Source organism: Arvicanthis niloticus, chromosome 25 (assembly GCF_011762505.2).
Source record: "Arvicanthis niloticus isolate mArvNil1 chromosome 25, mArvNil1.pat.X, whole genome shotgun sequence".
Lineage (NCBI taxonomy): Eukaryota > Metazoa > Chordata > Mammalia > Rodentia > Muridae > Arvicanthis > Arvicanthis niloticus.
Genome location: NC_133433.1, coordinates 13112859 through 13121636, shown reverse-complemented (window position 1 = coordinate 13121636; position 8778 = coordinate 13112859). Strand labels below are relative to the sequence as shown.

At 37.9% G+C, this 8778-nt stretch overlaps 1 long non-coding RNA gene across 1 annotated transcript; it reads right to left on the bottom strand.

Annotated features, from left to right (window-relative positions):
• Nucleotides 1–258: 258 nt before the first annotated feature.
• On the bottom strand, nt 259–8423 carry LOC143438385 (uncharacterized). Its single transcript, XR_013107254.1, has 3 exons — nt 8297–8423; nt 8011–8073; nt 259–4334 (listed from the first exon to the last, which is right to left on the bottom strand). It is a non-coding gene; the product is annotated as an uncharacterized LOC143438385 (long non-coding RNA).
• Nucleotides 8424–8778: the final 355 nt, after the last annotated feature.

The following is an 8778-nucleotide window of genomic DNA, read 5'->3' as shown; positions in this document are numbered from 1 at the left end:
ATTTCCGTTAATATGAGAGCTCCTTTTTTTTTTGTACTGAGTATACCATAGATAAGATGATATTCAGAAATAAGCTGTCAGAAAATCACTTTAGTATCTCTAAGAATAATTTTCTTATAGTTCACTTTGATAATCTGGTATTTAAATACTCAAGGTGTTCCATTTTATTATCTGGTGGGTCTTGATAAAGTTATTTTTCCCCATCTATTTAAGAATTAAAAGGCAGGAAAAGTCAGGGGAAACTTTTGACACAGCAGACAGAATCCATCAGCAAAGAAAGTCTTTTATTAGGGATGAGTAAAGACACACAGAACAAGCACACAGAGAAAGAATTTTTGCAAAGAAGAGCAGTAATTTGGGAACCCAAAAAACACAGTATCTCCACGAGGAATGAGGGTTTTGAAGATCTTTGAAATGGTCTTCTTCCCCCAATTTAGTGTTGGTGTATTTGAACAAGGACAAGAGGCTGCTAGGTCCACAAGGTTGTGATAAACACATTCTGGTCTGGCCTTGAACTTGTTGGACCAGTCTACTGGCAGAAGGCCCTTCTAGTGGAAGAAAGGCCTTTGTATAAAGCTGTCATGTTTTTGTTGGAGGTCAGCAGGGTGAGGAAGACCTGCTATCTCTATATCTAATCATGGTTCCTCTCCCTATCTCTTGGACTAGCAGGGAACTTACCTAACTTAGTCCTCCAAAGGGTTTTCATCTGACATTCTGCAACTATTAAACATTACTCTATACAGAAATGTTGCTATAATATGCTAGTTAATGAATAGGGCATAGCATTTTCTTGAAATTTTAATATTAATGATATGTTTATGTCAGGCATGTTTGATAGACACCTTTAACACCAAATCTTCAGTGACAGAAACAGGTGAATCTTTGTGAACTCAAATCTATTTTGCTCTACATGGTGAGTTCTAGCTTACCGGGGGATAAATAGTACAATCTTCCCCACAACCTCACAAAGAAGTAAAAAAAAAAAAATTAAATATGTATTTCAGAATCACTCACAAATAGTAACTTGAAACTCCTACCATATGTCCATAAGCCTCTCTTTTTAAAAATCAGTTTATAAAAGCATCAATCATTTAGACAATAAATTTGCATTCTTAGATTCTCTGCAGTTTAAAAATTTTAGTGTAAGAGTTCATAGATAGGTGTAATAAACTCTAAACTTGATTACATAATATTTTATTTACATCTTTTTCAAAACTAGCAATAAAAATTGCTGAGTTTTCTGTTAGTCTAAATACTTTTTAAAAATTATTTAAGTTTAAAATGAGTGTTAAGACTGTTTATGTTCTACAATAAACTAGTAGAAACCAATATTTGTGACCCTGTGTTCTAATCCAGTTTCTGACATCTTACAAGGGTACTTATTATGTTTCATGAATAAAATAGTTGAATCAAAACTATTATCATCATGATAGATTGCAGCTGCATGATACAAAGCTTATAGTCATATCAATTCATATTTATATCAATGTCTCATGTCTCTAGATTGACTCATTTGGAAACCCAAATTGCACCACATATTACTTAAAAATTTTAATCCTAGAAAAGCTCCTCCTACCCTAAACATTCCCTCGAGGTGGCAGCCTGTGTATCACCTCCCTTGCACAAGCAAGGCAGATTGTACTTGTTGCTATAGTTACTGCCACAGAGATACCTACTTCTGGCTTCCACTATTCTGTTTGGGAGTCCCCTGAAGAGATGCTCCACACTGGGCTTTCTCCACAGTCACAGTCCTATACTACTCATGTCGACACAGCTTGGCCAGCTCTAGCAGGAAGGTGCCTCTTGATATATTCTCTTAGGGGATTCCCACAGGCTTTAAATGAGCTTTAAATAGGCTGAGCAATGAGCTTCTCTGAACGCAGACCTCTCTATTCAGGTATGATCACCTCCCCTGGGTAAGCCTCTGGGTTTACTGCATATTCCTGTTGGAGCACTTAGGTTCACATTGCCAAACAATTTAGATTGGCTCTGCTAACTTAATTCCATGAAAGTATTGGTTGCATAATGCTTTTGTCGGCCAACCTGTTGATAGCTCTCTTTTGATCAACTGTAATTTGATGTTCTACAAATGGCATGCCATTGTGTTTCTTCTGTAATAGCTTTTGCGAGCTTCTTAAAGGCAAATGCATATAAAATGGCATACACTGACCTTTTGAAACATTTAAAAGACTCAGACCCATTTTATGTGGTCTAAATGTATGTAAAGGCTTTCTTGAAGGATTGTTTTCAACTTGGCTGAGAGGACAAGTTAATTTTCATAACTGCTCTCCAGAACTAACTGAAAGGACAAGGCTGAGTAAACACATACTGGAGTTGGTCTTTGGATATTTACACCAGGAAGTGTATGAAAGGTCACTGCTGAATCAACAGACTGCATCTGTCATGTTTGTCCCCAAAACTGTGCAAGACACTTTTGCTATTTCTGTGATATGACAGTAAATGATTTTCTATGTAAGAAAAAAGCTAGACATTGTTTTATTGTTGTTTGCTTGCTTTCTTCTCAGACAGGGTCTGAGTGTATAACCCAGCCTGTCTTCAAACTTAGAATTTTCCTTTCCTAGGCTGCCGAGTGCCATTGTACCTGACAATAGTCATTTAAGTCCTTAAATAAGCTGTTTTAGTTTGATATTACAAAATAAAGTTCCAGGCAATCATGCACAGTGCTTAGCACAGAGATGATACTCTACAAATATTTGTAAAATAAATTAATGATAACTACCAATGTTTAATGTTTCATTTGTTGTGTGATCAATAATAGAGAAGTTTGACTTTCCCTATATTAGACTGCCAGTTTATAACACACATGACAGATAAAGTTCTCAGTACACTCCTTGGCACATAGTAGGTCTGCACGTGTACTTTAAGTGTAAAACTCTGGTTCAAATTTCAGTGGGGCCTTGAGCTCTATGACTCTTCTCTGTTCTGTTGTGCAGTGGTATTAAACTGTACTGGAAATGATTCCAAAAACAGATTAAATATAGGCTCTGAAAGTTAGTAACTCAGAATGTATACTATTTATAATGACTGTAATGTAGTAACTTACATAATGACCCCATGTTATGCATAAGCATTCCCAAGAAATTTTAGTATTTTCTTCAATCTATTGTGATTGAAAAATACTTGGTTGTTGATATATTTGATGAAGTTTGGGGGTAACTTGTTTTTCAACAGTTCCCCCAAATTCAATTCCAAGTATCTAACATCCTATAAAACAGACGTATATGCCCATGTGAACCATATTGAGCCTACCGGACAGAATATTAAGAGATATGGTCATGACAGGTTTCTCAGTAGTCACTTCTTTAACTTAGTAGACAAGAGTCGAAACTCCTCATGGAGCATAGGAATTTCCAGATCTCAGCTAAGTAGATTTCAAAACACCTAATTTTTATTTTTCATTTTTACCAAGACAGGATTTCTTTGTGTATCCCTGGCTGTCATGGAATTCACTTTGTGGACCAAGCTGGTCTCAAACTCTGAGATTAACCTGTCTCTGCCTCTTGAGTGCCAGGATTAAAGGTGGGCACCACCACTGATCAGCCAAATATTTATTTTTATTAAAAATAAGATATTTGGGGAAATATGTGGATAAAATGTATTGTTCAAACTGCCATAACATCCCTTTGGGTTAACATTCATTCCTCCACAGTATTCCAACCCTATAGGCTTGAATTTTGCAGGTGAGGGAGCTAAAATAGATTGTATCCAGCTGAAAGTTCTCACATTTAGTTTATTTTTAAACTCTGATGTAAAATAAATTAATGATCACTATAAATATTTAGTATTTCATTTAGTTATAATCAATAATTGAGAAGTTTGACTTCCCCTAAATTAGACTGCCAATCTGTAACGCACATGACAGTTGTCTTTTAAAAATCCATCTATCTAGGCTTGTTCCCCAGAGATCTGAATGGGGCTGAAAAATCTCCCTCTTTAATAAAACTCCAGGTAAATTTTTTTAATATTTGGTGATGATTGGGAAATATTATTATTAATATTATTTTCTAAGTTGAAAAAAAGTGGGACCAGTTCTCTTGAACTGATTAGAAAGCATCTGGGCTTGCAAACTTCAGCTCCTACCTGAAATTCAATAGCAAACTACAGAACTTCCATTGCTGACAACATTGAAAAGAAAAGCTTATTTCCAGGACTAGAGAGACGGCTTAGCAGTTAAGAGTGTTTCCTGCTCTTGCAGAGGATGCAGGTATACTTGCCAGTACCCACTTGGTGGTGCACAACTATCTGTAACTTCAGTTCCATGGGACTGATGCAGTCTTCTGGCCTCCAGAGGTGCTAGGCACAGAGATGGCACACTGAGTTGCAGGCAAACATTCGTATGCATGAAATAAAAATTAAAAAAAAAAATAAAACAAGAGTTAGTATCACCAGTCAGAACTTGATGCCATGACTCTTAGATAGAAAAACAATGGAGAGGTACAAGTAAACAGGTTTAATATTATAATTTAAGAGAAGACTAGGAAGTGAACAGAATCCACAGTACAGATGAAGCTGGTTTGAACAAACCTAAGATGTTATCCACATCAAATTTTATCATCCCGTTATGTTCCAGATAGAAAAAAAACAAAAAGGATGACACAGTTCTTTCAAATGTCTTAAATACTTATTTGCATTCAAAGAGTTTTTTCTTTGAAACTTAATTATATTTGGATTTTTATCATGCACAACTCAATTACTTTCAGTAACACAAAATGGAAAAACACTTTTTTTCCCATTCTGGTATGCATTTCTTTCGAATTCACATTGCTGAAAGCACAATGTTTTGTGTAGTGAGCATTGCCAATGTATGACGTCATAGCTTAGTGGGCTAAGACTTTATTTTCATGACATACACAAACTGTTCTTAAAATGTGTGTCAAGTTAGAGTCACTATTTTTCTTAATGCCTTCCTGTTGTCTTCATACCTATATGCCCCTTCTTCTGGGTCACCCTTTAATTCTGGCATCCCTATGCATAATTTTCACGTAACTATTGCTCTATGGTGCAGAAATATGAGTCTTTTGTTAAGGCAGTCCACAAAGGAATTAAGTCTTTATTGAGTTATTCCATTTGCTTGAGGTACTCAGGCAAATTCACAGAGATAGAAGCTAGAATAGAAGGTACCAGGAGCTGCTTCATGGCTACAATTTTCTGCCAAAGACGGTAAAATATTTTAATATAGGTAATGGTGAGTATGTGTGTTCGGTGCCATAAGAACCTCGCCCCAAGATGGCGATGGCCACCAGAGGGCCGAGTGATAAACAAGTCCTTATTAGGTGTGAAGGCTGTGCTTCAAGGTGGCCTGATCTTATGAAAGCGTCACGAGCCTATGGAGAGATGATATGTGGCATGAGTTCATGGGCTCCTGGCAGGGTTTATAAGCTGAGCCCGGGAAGGGATCGCCGGCTCGCCATCTTGACTACCAACTGCTAAGCATCCTGAGTAAACTGCTGTGAGAAGGAACCGGTTGTTCCGTGTCTTAATTCCTGCTGGTCAGGGTTGGCGCGGCGCATATGTGGTGGATGAATGCATTTTATTTCAATTATCTACTTATGAGCAATTAAAGTGATAAATACTATGTTGTTTATATTTTACCACCAAAAGTAAATATATGAAGGATTATTTTATGACTTTATCTCCGGCTTTGCTTCTACACCCCTCAGATTATATTTCCTCCACCAACCTTCTTGTCTACTTTACTATTTCCTTCCTTCCTTCCTTTCTTCCTTCCTTCCTTCCTTCCTTCCTTCCTTCCTTCCTTCCTTCCTTCCTTGCTTTCTTTCTTTTTCTTTTTGTATTGCTGATTGCAGGCTCTCTCTAAGTAGCTTTGGCAGGCCTGGAACTTGCTATGTAGACCAGGTTGACCTAGAACTCTTTGAGGGCTACCTGCCTCTGTTTCTCCATGCTGGGATTAAAGATGTACACTACCATTCCTGGCTGCTCTCCTTTTTCTCCTCATGTTTTAACTGAGGCTGACCTTGAACTTCATAGCCTGCTTTAGTTTCTGCATACTGATATTACCGGACTGTCTCATTATTTCTGGCCTCCTTAGGTACTCGAGCAGCACTTGTGATGTAGTAGCTGTGGTTTTGCTAATAGTAGTTGTATCTATTGATATCTGGATTGGAAAGATGTAGCACATGAACAGTGTGTTCCTCAGAAGTGATAAAGTTCAAGGACTTGGGATAGACTTGGGTGTTACTATAAGCAAAGACAGAAATAAAACTAGATTTTCCAAATGAATAATGAGCAACTTTGTATACAGACATTCATAACAAAGCAGCAAGCATGAGACAGAAAATTTAAATTAATAGTCAAGCCACCATGAATCACAAATTGAGAGTGAACATTCTGGTCTATTAAATCAAAATATATATTATGCATCTATCTAACAAGGAAAGTCTCTTGAACAAATAGGCAACTATAGTCATGCAATAAATTTCTATTTGCCTTCAAATAAATCTAGATGTATTATCTCATTTATTTGACTAATGCATAATCATGAGAGAACAGGAAGAATCCCATGCAGAGAAAACAGCAAGTCTTCACAGTACTTCCTCAGTCTCTCTTCTATGAGAAGATGAACTTGTCCTTTACCATTGGTGTTGCTCCAGTTTTGTTTCTGTAGCCATTTCTAGAAGAGACTGCTTTGTACATAGATATATCCACTGGGGCTTAGTTCCTCACTGTCTTGTTAGTTTTTGCACTATGCTCAGCTGTAGTTTTCTATGATGCTTTCATTTGGCATAAAGAGAGGCTTCTTTGATTAAGAAATGGTAGCTACACTTAGGCAGTAAGGATAAAATATAGAATTTTGTCAGGAATTATACTGATTTATCAATAGTAGATTATTTTTCTAGTCTGTGACCTCACTAGCCCCAGGAAGCTGGCTATGTTCCCAGTTTCAGGCATAATTGTTCTCCTCTTGGGGGACTTAAGTCTAATTAGGCAGCTGTTGGTTGCCATGGACATGTGAATGCCACTTATTGCACCTTTATACATATTTAATCATGCCAGTAATTGTCATGGTTCTTGGTGTAATAGATGGGTAAGACTGTTGAATGTCTTCTCTCCATTGGAAGTTTGTAACCTTGATAATCATAGTAGTCCTCTATTAAACCTAACCTCATTAAAATAGATGGTTGTCAAGTTGGATAAATAAGGTGGTTTAACAAAAGAATGGTGTATAGCACCATAAAAGTTGTGGGATTCAAAATTATTAGTACCTGGAAACTTGGTGCTAAGTCAAATATTGTCTTCCTATGGTAATATTCCTTCCTAGAACCTGAGAATGTGGTCTTCTTTGGAAATAGTGCCTTTGTAAATGTGATTAAACTAAGCTAAAGACAGACTTCATTAGATAGGCCTTAATTCAGCATGGCTGGTGTACCTGTAAGAGCAGACAGATAGAAACATACATAGAAAACACCATATCCCAATGCTCACAGAAATTGTTGTGATAATCACTACTATATGTCAAGGAGCAAAAGCCATGAAGAAGCATGTAACATATCTGACCCAGAGCCTCCAAAAGAGGAGTAAGTACCCACTCCCCTTGGACTTCAGACTCTCTCTCCAGAACTGCAGGGATGAATCTCTGTTATTTAACCACTGAATAATGGCGTTTTCTTAAAGCACGTCACACAAACTAATACAGACTTGAAGAAGTAAGAAGGGGTATTTAAAGACACCTAGACAACATGACTGTGGCTATAAAATGAGAATTATGATGCTATTCAGCAGTAAAGTATAACCAATCTATGGTAGAGAGCCAAGTGACTGACTCTGATCTTAAATTATCTAGCCAGTATCTTCTATTCACCAAACATAGGTAGGAGCCGGAGAGCAGGAGAACACATTGAGAAAAATCAATAAAGATCAACTCTAGACCCTAGAGTGATGGTGAGATGGCATGGTGGGTAGAATATTTACTATGTAAAAATGGGAACCTGAATTCAGATACTACACTCACATAAAATATCAGGCACATACCTGTAACCACAGTGGCAGGAGGCAGTAGACAAACAAGTCATGAGCTGTAGCCTGGTGAAACACCTTGCCAGAGAGAGAGAGAGAGAGAGAGAGAGAGAGAGAGAGAGAGAGAGAGAGAGAGAGAGGAGAGGGAGATCAATTACCAGTTGTTTATCTCTGGGCTCAATGTGTGCACATATAAGTAAATAAGTCCACATGCATACACCAAACACACACACACACACACACACACACACACACGATCAGTTAGCTCAGATGCTTGCTAATGATAATTCCATTCTGGTACCTGATGAGATATTTGCAGTGCCAGTTGTATGAAAACTGTGAGTTCCAGAGACACTAAGAGTGCATGCTGCTTTTGCAGAGGGCCTACATTTAGGTCCCAGTAGCCACACGAAGCAGCTCATAACTGCCAATAACCCCAGTTCCAGGAATCTGGTGTCTCTGGCCTCCACAGGCACAGGAAAAAAAAGGACATGAATTTCATGTTTGCATTTGGATTTCATCCATAAAATGTCTCAGATGTTTGGGTGTTTTGTGAATGCCCTTTCCCTGCCAAGGACCCTGTGGTGAAAGGGCTGGCACTGTGGAAGGTGAGGGAGTTTCAAGAGAGATCTTCACGTCACCAGGAATGAGAGGCAGCTTTTAGCAATCCACTGAGTTCTCAGGAGAGTGGTACTAGGCAATGATCTAACCAGCTCTTCTTCCTTTCTGCTCCTGTCTGAATCACAAGACCTGGCTTGTGTGTCTATTCCTCCTATTGCTGGT